This window comes from Phocoena phocoena, chromosome X, assembly GCF_963924675.1.
Source record: "Phocoena phocoena chromosome X, mPhoPho1.1, whole genome shotgun sequence".
Lineage (NCBI taxonomy): Eukaryota > Metazoa > Chordata > Mammalia > Artiodactyla > Phocoenidae > Phocoena > Phocoena phocoena.
Window position 1 is genome coordinate 127334437 of NC_089240.1, and position 10783 is coordinate 127345219.

General features: G+C 41.0%; 1 protein-coding gene across 1 annotated transcript in view; it reads right to left on the reverse strand.

Annotated features, from left to right (window-relative positions):
• The window catches only part of GABRA3 (gamma-aminobutyric acid type A receptor subunit alpha3), a 282373-nt gene extending 276805 nt beyond the window's left edge, over nucleotides 1–5568 (reverse strand). Inside the window, exon 1 of the mRNA XM_065901349.1 lies at nucleotides 5419–5568. The gene's annotated coding sequence lies outside the window, so the exon portion shown is untranslated. The remainder of the gene's footprint in view (nucleotides 1–5418) is intronic.
• Between the last annotated feature and the right edge of the window lie 5215 nt (nucleotides 5569–10783).

Below are 10783 nucleotides of genomic sequence, written 5' to 3' on the forward strand. Positions count from 1 at the left end.
CCCATCCCCCAAACTCTTGCTTGGCTGGAAGCCCTTTCCCCCTCTTTCATGAGTGTGGATCTCATTCTCATAGTATTATAGTTATTTGTATACTTCTTCTCTCTCCTACTTGACTATGTCATCTTGGAGGGCAGAAGCTATTCCTAAATAAGTCTGTATCTCCCACATTGCCTTTGGTCCATAGTGTGCACTTAATAATCTTATACTGAATGTATTCAATTTAGGTCATATCAGTCACCCTGCTGAAAAGCCTTTAATCAGTCCGCTTATTTCTGGAATAAAGACCAAAATCATTACAGTGTCCCATTCTAGCCACCCCAGCTTTTGTTCAATTTTCCAAATTCACTATGCTTCTCTTATCTCATGGCCCTCATGCATGCTCTTCCCTTCATCTAGAAAACTGCTCCACCCCCTCCATCACCCCCAACCCACCCCCATGTCTCTACTCGGCCTTAATATTACTTCCTCAAGGAAGCTTTTCTTAAACCCCAAGCTAGATCAGATTTCCTCTGTTATATACCTTCATAGCCCTACCCCCCATACTTTTCATTCATAACATTTATTGCTGACCAAAATAACACAGTTGTGTGATTATCTGATTTATGACCTCTTCCCCATCAAACTGTAAGCTCCAAATAAGCAAGTACCATGTTTGTTTACCTCACCTTTCTAACATCTGCATGATGCCTAACCACATCACTGAACTGATGAATGACTGTGTTAAAGGTAAAAACTTGAGACTTAAAATGTAAAAAATATTTCCCTGGTCTCCTATAATTCAAAGTAAAATTACGATGCCAGGTAGCTATCTGGGACAGGTGAGCTTGCCTTCTATTCAACATAAGAAATTTGTAAAATAGGATGAATATTGCCCCCCAAATGTTAGAAGGAAAACAAAAGTACCTTTTCAAAAAATAAATATATGGCCCCAAAAGGCATAACCAACACCAACCGGTCTGTTCCTTTAACTTAACAAACACTTATTAAACACCTACTCTATGCCATATACTAGGATAGTGGCTGATGTTACAATAAACCAGACTGACACAGCCCCCTACTTGCTTGGAATATATAATCTAAGAGTGGAATTTATAGAAGCTTTAAAAAACCTTTATTGCAGTCACAACACCCAAGTAATATTACTTTGTGAGGATATTAAGTTTTCCATCAAAGGAGATACTTAACCTGAGGGTGAAAGATCATCTGGCAGGGATGATTTAGAAATTATAACTGGGCCCAATCCGGGTCTCTTAAATTAGATGGGCAGGTAGCCTAGACCAGTGCTGCTCAAAGTGTGGTCCAAGGATCAGTGCTTATCTATGAACTTTTATTACCAGGCAACAATGACTTAAGTACAGAAATTGAGAAACACACAAGGGCAGAAATTGAGAATATGTACTTACAAAATGTTGTAGCAACTCAACTTGAAAAAAAATTAATTTTATGTCTGTTGAATCTAACAATGAAATGTGAGCTTATATTTTATATGTCTTTTATTTTTCTAGTAATTCATAGTTAATGTATTTTACTAAAGTAACTATCTGTGATGGATTGGAAAAATTTTAAAAACTGGTCCTTCACCAAGATAGTTTGAAAAGCACTGGAACAGCAGGTTAAGGATTACCTGTCAGCTTGTTAAAATGCAAAACTCAGGTCCCACCCCAGACCCTCTGAATCAGAATTAACATTTTAACAAGATCCTCAGGGGATTCTTTTGCACATCCTTTTGCACATTAAATTTCACCCTAGATGATTTCTGAAGTCCCTTAGAACCCTGAGATTTTACAATTTACTTGAGATAGAGAATTGTAGCGCTAAGAAACCCTTGGTGATAAAGTCTACCTCATCATTTTATAGATGGAAAAGCTGAGATCCATGCAGAGAAAATCATGTGTCCAAGGTAAATGGCAATTTTTCAGAGCTAGCAATAGAATTCAACTTTCCTAATACCCAGGTCAGTTTTCCACTCTAGCACACTGCATGCTCACTTCTATTCCACCCAATCCCAGTCTGTACCATCCCCTCAGTGATGTCATTGTTTCTAAGATACTTTCCGATATAACAATTTATTCTTCTACCTTTTATATACTGTGAACCTTGAACCATGATGATTTCAAGTTTTTCCTTTAAAATTTCCCCTAACCCTTTCTTCCCTAAACTTCCCACATGCCTATTACCTGGCTGCTATATGGACATTCTGGGGCTTCAGAAGAAATAGCACTGATTTCTGGTTTTTAGAAAAAGAACAGAGACCTTTTTTGTTTCCATCAGTCCACCTGATACCAGATAGCAAGCTTTTCCAAGGAAGAGAACATACAATATCAAGGCTGCTTTAGAAAACTCAGTATGACCAGTTTGTGGCTGACAACCAAGAGGATGGGATAATAGGCGATATTAATAAAAGTCTAGTCCCCAAAATGAGGCAAATGATGGTCCCTTCCTTGTGGTCCCTTCAGATTCAAGCCTTGAGGGGAGAGAGATGGCTGTCTTCAACTATCTGAGGAGCTATTATTAAGAAGCAAATTTGTTCTAGATAGTCCCAAAGAACCAATGAATAGAAGTTACAGGGAGACAGATCTTGGCTTATAATGGGGATTACTTCCTGACAATCAGCATTGCTTAAATATAGAAAGAGCCACCTAGTGAGCTCTCTGTCACTGCAGGGAGTTCAAATAGAAATTAGTCAATGAATTGGATGCTTAGGACAAATTCAAGAACTGGTTGGAGAAGTAAAGCTTAATAAACTTTAGGGATCCTTCCAGTTCCAAGGTTTTAGTATGCTAAAATTTTCAGAACAAGGTGACTCTAAGCTCTCAGAAAATAAGAGAAAGATCTGGTCCCACATGGAAGCAACCTAAGTGTCCATTGACAGATGAATGGATAAAGAAGATGTGGCACACACATACAATGGAATATTACTCAGCCATAAAAAGAAATGAAATTATTTGTAGTGAGGTGAATGGACCTAGAGTCTGTTGTACAGAGTGAAGTAAGTCAAAAAGAGAAAAACAAATACTGTATGCTAACACATATATATGGAATATAAAAAAAAAAGATTCTGAAGAACCTCGGGGTGGGACAGGAATAAAGACACAGATGTAGACAATGGACTTGAGGAGATGGGGAGGGGGAAGGGTAAGCTGGGTCGAAGTGAGAGAGTGGCAAGGACATATATACAATACCAAATGTAAAATAGATAGCTAGTGGGAAGTAGCCGCATAGCACAGGGAGATCAGCTCAGTGCTTTGTGACCACCAAAAGGGTGGGATAGGGAGGGTGGGAGGGAAACGCAAGAGGGAGGAGATATGGGGATATATGTGTACGTATAGCTGATTCACTTTATTATACAGCAGAAACTAACACACCATTGTAAAGCAATTATACTCCAGTAAAGATGTTAAAAAAAAAAAGATCTGGGGCTTCCCTGGTGGCGCAGTGGTTGGGAGTCCGCCTGCTAATGCAGGGGACACGGGTTCGAGCCCTGGTCCGGGAGGATCCCACATGCCGCGGAGCAACTGGGCCCGTGAGCCACAACTACTGACCCTGCGCGTCTGGAGCCTGTGCTCCACAACAAGAGAGGCCGCGATAGTGAGAGGCCCGCGCACCGCGATGAAGACTGGCCCCCGCTTGCCACAACTAGAGAAAGCCCTCGCACAGAAATGAAGACGCACCACAGCAAAAATAAAATTAATTCATTAATAAACTCCTACCCACAACAAAAAAAAAAAAAAAAAAAAGATCTGGTCCCCAAAGAAGTCTTTTGCTGGATGTGAGATGGATGAGGCTATGACAGTGGAAATATGAAGTCTTTCCTGGCATTCTTTTCAAGGAAAGCAGGCTGTCCAAGGAAACCCAGATGAGGCCTGGCTCCACTATCCTGCACTCTTAAGTTCCTGTTACTTTACACAAAGGACTCTACTACTTTCAAAAAAATTGCCAAGCAGCACCCTTCCTACTATACTTACACTTGCCTAACATACAAGGATGCAAAATTCTCCCCAAGGAGGCAGTACTGCTTAATGGTCAAGACCATGCATTCTGGAACCAGGTTGCCCGTGTTTTAATTCCCAGTCAGGACATTTAATTGCTTAACCTCTCTGTGCCTCAGTTTCCTCATCAGTAAACCAAGGATAACAATAGTATCTGATTCATAGGGTTAATGTAAGAATAATTCATATTAAACCCTCAGCCCAAGATCCAAAACATTCTAAGCACTCAACAATGTTAGCAATTGGTATTGTGGGTGTTATAATTAGTACCATGGGTATGGCAGTGTTGCCAACTCACAAAAGCCCCCATCAAGCAACCAGATCTCTACCCCTGACAGTTCAGAGGGGCTATAGTACAAGAGCTTTAGCCAACCCTTGCATAGCTACAGACATCCAGAACCTGCTGACCCTCAATAAATCATACCATTCATACCAGGAATCCTGGCTCTTCACCCTGCTCTCTCTCTCGTTCTCTCTCTCTCTCTCTCTCTCTCTCTCTCTCTTTTTCTCAATCTAAGAGCCACCCCTCCCCCAGTCCTCCTGCCTATGCCAGCCGCAGCCACAGCCAGAGGAGCAGCAAACTGGAAATCCAGTTCCAAACAAACCATCAGGTGTTTCTTCCCTCCCAAGGACACAGCTGGACCTAATACCACGCCTGCCAGTAGGATGGGGTGGGATATCTGAATCCCTGGTCTAGTCTGTCAGCTCATCTACCTGGAATGGGGAGTGGACAGGCAATGGGGGCTTCCCACAGAGAAGCAAGGGAAGCCTCCCAAGTTTGTGAAGGAACTCAGGCCCAACCCTACAATGAGCCTCTTAAAGGAAGGGGGGAGGTCTCAACCTGCTTTCAAAGGAAACAGTTATTTACAACTTTCTACTCACTTGCATCTGGGGGAGTTATAATAGGGAGATGGGGAAAGAGGCTGTACGGTATTCTCCTTCTTTCTCATTTCCAGCAATGAGAAGCAGCTGCAGAGAAAGAGTTAAAGGAGAAAGGAAGCTCCAGCCATTACCCCATCCCTGTGCCTAGGGCTGTCTGGGGGGTCATGACAGTGCTTTCTGCTCTGGCTCGGGGTCACTCAGTGGCTTTCTGCAGCAGCTGCCGGCCCCCCAAGCAATTTGCAAGGTCAATGCTGACCTGCTTCCAAAGAGGAACAAAACAATTCACTGACAATGAAGCAAATAGCGCATACACCACATCGCAACCCCCCTTCCTCAAATCAGGTTTTACCCCTGTGCCTCCCTGCCCAGATGCCGACTCTGGGTTTCCACCAGCCCCACTGGGGAACCCAGGATAGCATCACAGCTGCAGAGCGTGTCTCGCCTCGCTGGCCAACCCAAGGAGACTCTCAGAACGGGGGAGAGATGCTATCGCTAAAGGAGACCTGAGCTTGGGGGAGGGGGAAGTAGGGAAAGCTATGTTTCTTACCAAGCGCCACAGTCACTTCCCCGAAGCGGAGAGAAGAGAAGGATGAATGAACTGAAACAAGTTGGACGTTCAGCCCTCACAGAGCTCGGCTTCCTCTTCTCTTTCTCTGGGTCTCTCTCTCTTCTCTCTCTCTGGTTTGCTCGCTAGCTTGCGCGCGCTCACGCTCTCTCTCTCTCTCTCCCCCCTCCCTCTCCCTCTCCCTCTCCCTCTGCTTCTCCCTCTCCCTCTCTCCCCCTCTCCCTCCCTTCCTCTCTCTCACCCCCCTCCCTTCCCTCTTCCCCTCCCCCTTTGCTGGTTTTGGAATCACCACTGCTTGGTGCTGAGCACGCGGCTGTGCTGGGGCTCAGAAAACAGCGCTGCAAAGGTTTGGATCTGTGTTTTTTTTAGGAAAGACTAAAGTAGTATTTTATTCTTTAAGGTATCCAGCAGAGAAATAGAGGGAAACTCGGAGAGAAGGGGAAGAGCAGAGGGAGCAAAGGGAAGGGAAAGAGAGCAAAAGGGTTAGAGCGAATAGGAGGATAAAGGAAGTATGGATTACCATAGTTGACATGTGATGCTTACTAGCTAGCTGCTCCAAGACGGAAGATGAGTGGTCTGTCTCCCTTCCATCCCTTTGGGTGCGCCTTCTTAGCCCAGGCTCCAAATAAAGGTTTGACAAATCTGTCTGTTCACATACATCTCTGAGGACGATAATGAGCTAAAAAAAATTACATCAAAGAGGTTGCCATTCCCACTTCACTAAGAAGAAAGGGTTCGGCCACATTGATCTGCCAATGACCTAACTGCCACCCCCACCCCCAACTAAGTAGAAGTGTAGACCCAAAACAGAACTGTCAGCTGGAGCTTACCTCCAGGCAAAACAGACAAGCAGCAGAATCACAATGCTTTCCTTTCAAAAACCTCTGAAAGGAATATAGGTGTATGTAAGTGTGTGAGTTTGCACAAGGAGGAAGAAGAGAGGGAAGGAGATGAATTAACTCAAAGTATAAAAGAATTATGTTCCCATTGGGGGAAAAACCTGGGTAAAGTATAGTAACAATGCAACAGGGGGTAGAAAGAGACCTAGACTGAGAATAAAATAAAGGAACTTAGGTTTCAGTCCTGCCTCTGAAAATTACTTGACTATTACCTTTGACAAGTCACTTCTTCAATCTGGCCCTCATTATCCTCAATGGTAAAATGAATGGCAATGGATGTGCATGATCTTGAAAGACCCTTTCACACCTAACAATCTAGGCTCTAAGACAGGAAAATTCCGGGTGAAGGAGTTGATCTGTGAAGAGTGAAATATAGACTACCAAATTTAAAAGGTGAGTCCCCAAATGGGACCCCAAATCACAGTGACACAACATTCCCTTTTGAGAATTTCAGGAGCAATATGAATAGGAACATATGTGTAAAGAGCTGCTCCTAACAAAGAATTCAGCTTCTACCTATATATAATGATTAGCATAAAAGTTTTCTTAATCAAACCCCTCATACTGTGGTTTTTCAGCCCATTTAGTCAGAGAATCAAAATGGTCCTTTAGGGCATCTGATTGAACATGTGTTTTATTATGTGTGTTTAGCGTACTGACCTCAATATGTATGTAGTGACTGGGAAATGGAAGGCATTTAAAATGTTCCCCATGTTGTGCTATTTCTATCTAAACCACTATCCTGTTTGGTCCCCCCCCCAAAAAAAATCCTAATACTCTCTACTTCTGTTCATTGAGGCACACATGCTCCACTCTGACTACATGCATATACCCATATACTGAGTATATAGAGAGATAGGGATCCATAGGCTCAGTCACTGAGCTGGAAGGACCCATAAAGATAACCATCTCGTTCCTTTTTATGGCTGGGTAATATTCCATTGTATATATGTACCACATCTTCTTATCCATTCATCTGTCGATGGACATTTAGGTTGCTTCCATGTCCTGGCTATTGTAAATAGTGCTGCAATAAACATTGGATTGCATGTATCTTTTTGAATTGTGCAATCTGCAGAGACGTGGATGGACCTAGAGACTGTCATACAAAGTGAAGTAAGTCAGAAAGAGAAAAACAAATATTGTATAATATCGCTTATATGTGGAATCTGGAAAAATGATACAGATGAACTTATTTGCAAAGCAGAAATAGAGACACAGATGTAGAGAACAGACATATGGATACCAGGGGAGGAATGGGGGGTGGGATGACTTGGGAGATTGGGATTGACATATATACACTACTATGTATAAAATAGATAACGAATGAGAACCTACTGTATAGCACAGGGAACTCTGCTCAGTGCTCTGTGGTGACCTAAATGGGAAGGAAATCCCAAAAAGAGGGGATATATGTATACGTATAGCTGATTCACTTTGCTGTACAGCAGAAACTAACACAACGTTGTAAAGCAACTATACTGCAATAAAAAATAATAAAAAAAAATAACCATCTCATTTTTCAGAAAGAGAAGCTGGCCTGAAGAAAAAATATAGCTCACACAACGTCATAGTGAATTAGTGACAGAACCAAGACCCTCACCCAGACTGCTGACCCCAGGTACAGTATTTTTGTCTACCAAAGCAACATGTAAGTTATACATAAAACAAGTGTATGTGGGCACATAACTATGCACACTCCTTCCTGCAGAGGTACGTATTTTTTTGTACATTTGTTTGCATAAATGCCCATTGGATTTGGATTAGCGAAATGGCAAAAGGAAATATTATGAACTGTCATAGGTTGCTGTATTATTTCATAGGGTTGCCATAACAAATTACCATAAATTTGGTGGTTTAAAACAACAGAAGTTTATTGTCTCATAATTCTGGAGGCCAGAAGTCTGACATTAAGGTGTTAGCAGGGCCTCACTTTCCCTAAAAGCTCTAGAGGAGAATCTTTCCTTGACTCTTCCAGCTTCTGGTGGCTCCTGGAATTCCTTGGCTTATAGAAGCATCACTCCAATCTCTGCCTCCGTCTTCAAATTGTCTTCTCCTCTGTCTCTGTGTGACCAAATTTCCCTGTTTTTTCCCTTATAAAGACACCAGTCATAGGATTTAGGTCCCAGCCTAAACCCAGGATGATTTCTCCTCAAGATATTTAACTAATTACTTCTGCAGACTACACATCCAAATAAGATCACATCCTTAGGTTCTGAGTGGACATGAATTTTTGGGAGACACTATTCAACCCACTACAGTGGCAAAGTTTTGCTTTTGGCAGATAAAGATACTAAACAAATAAACCATCTAGGGCACCATCATTTTTAAAAGAAAAGGTATTTTAATTCAAATAAGTTAGATGAGGATACTCTCATAACAAAAATTGTAATTTAAATCATACAATTTTAGCTGTATTAATAGCTTAAAAATTAATAGCATTTTCATAAATGTTCTCAGTTCACTGCAAACCACAGAGAAATTTTACTAGGACCACTTCTGGTAGTGGTGGAGCAGTTTCTATGAAAGCAATTATGCTGTGCATAGCAATAATAAACTCTGGACAACAAACAATCATCCAAATGCATTGGAAATTAATCATAAGTAGTCATAAATTGGAAGAGTTGACAATTGAAAGAAAGGAGCAATACTAAGTGAGTTTGCCCTTTTTTTAAAATGTCTGCCTGAGGGCAGGCCCCAGGCCAAAGCAATAACTAAAATTCTAGAGAAACTACAAGTAGGTGTTGCAGCTGTTAAATGTTTAACAACTGGATCTCCAGGAAAAAATAAATAAAAGCCTGATTCATAGTATTTCCCAATTTCCATAGTGTAAATACTCCCACCCTGGCCAATTCTATCAACATGAAATTGAGAGGAGAGGTGCAGAGTTGGCTCTGACAAGCCAGTGATATTTGGCTATGTAACACAGCTGCTCACAGTCCTTGTGGCTTGCAGAACCAGAAGACAGAGTTCAGGATGACAACTGAAGCTGGAAAACGATGAGAGAAATCCAATAATGGAGAGAACTACAGAGTGGGAGACCCCAATTCTGTGTATAAACTGCCCAAATCGCTGATGGAGCCATAAATGATACATGTGGTGACAGATTCCAAAGAGCCTAAATAAAGCTGAAAAAATTAAACAGAATTTTCAGTGCTGCCCACCACAAAGGAGAGTTTTGTGTTTCAGTTCAGCCACATTAATTGCCTACTAAAACAAACACAAAAAGCAATACTCTATAGAGAAATGAAAGAGAGTATAGATATACTATATATATCATTCACAAAATTTAGGGTATACTCCAAAATTGCTAGGGGAGAAAAAGAAACAGGAAACTATTACCTATACTCAAGAGAAAAGGCAGTTAGTGGAGACCAGCCCTAAGATGCACCAGATGTTGAAATTAGCAGAAAAGGATTTTAAGGCATCTATCATAACTACACTAATGGAAATAAAGGAAAACACAGTTTTAATGAACAAATAGAAAATTATATCAGAGGTATAGAAACAATTAAAAAGAAACAACAGATGCCAATTCTAGAACTGAAAATTAAAAATCTAAAGTAAAGGTCATGGGGTGGGCTTAATAGTAGATTGAAAATGAAAGAAGAGTAAATTAACTTGAAGGCAAATTAATAGATATTATTCAATCTGAAGTACACAGAAAAGATTGAAAAAGATTGAGACTCAGTGATCTGTTAGATAATATCAAAGTTCTAACATAAATGTAATTGGAGTCCCAGAAGGCAAAAAACAGAAGAAGGAAAAATATTTGAAAAATAATGCCTGAACTAGTTCCAAATATAATGAAACATAAATTTACAGATTCAAGGAGCTCAGTGAACACCAAGCAGAATACCCAGGTACATCATAGTCAAGCTACATGAAAACCAAATATTAAGGGAAAATCTTGAAATAATCCAGAAAAAAATAACAGCCTGAGGAACAATAATATAATCAACCATTGACTTCTCATCAGAAAAAAATGTACCTTTAAAGTGCTGAAATTTAAGGGAAAAGATCTATCAATACATACAGCAACATTGACTCTAAGCAAACTTTGAAAAGTTAAGGTGGACCTCCAATTTCCCGTTCTCCATGTAAGGAATTTGGTAGTCATCACTCCATCCTAACAGAAAGTAAACCTTGAACAAAATGAAAAAACAATACTTCTTGGATACATAAGAAAGGTGAGGACACAAGGCAAACTTCTGCCTCCAAGACTGGAGAGACAGAGAGGCGAATACAAGGAGTTAAAGCTTACCACAGCAGAGACTCACTAGCTGAAACTGCCAGGGGATCCAATGCTGGGTTAATTGATGAATTGCTGGAGGCTCAGTGTGGACAAGTATGAGAATTAAAAATTCCAGGGGCACCCAGTAATAGGGGAGCCTCCACAATATTGTGAAATTTACCTCTAGGAACTTAATCATGTTCTCACAATAAAT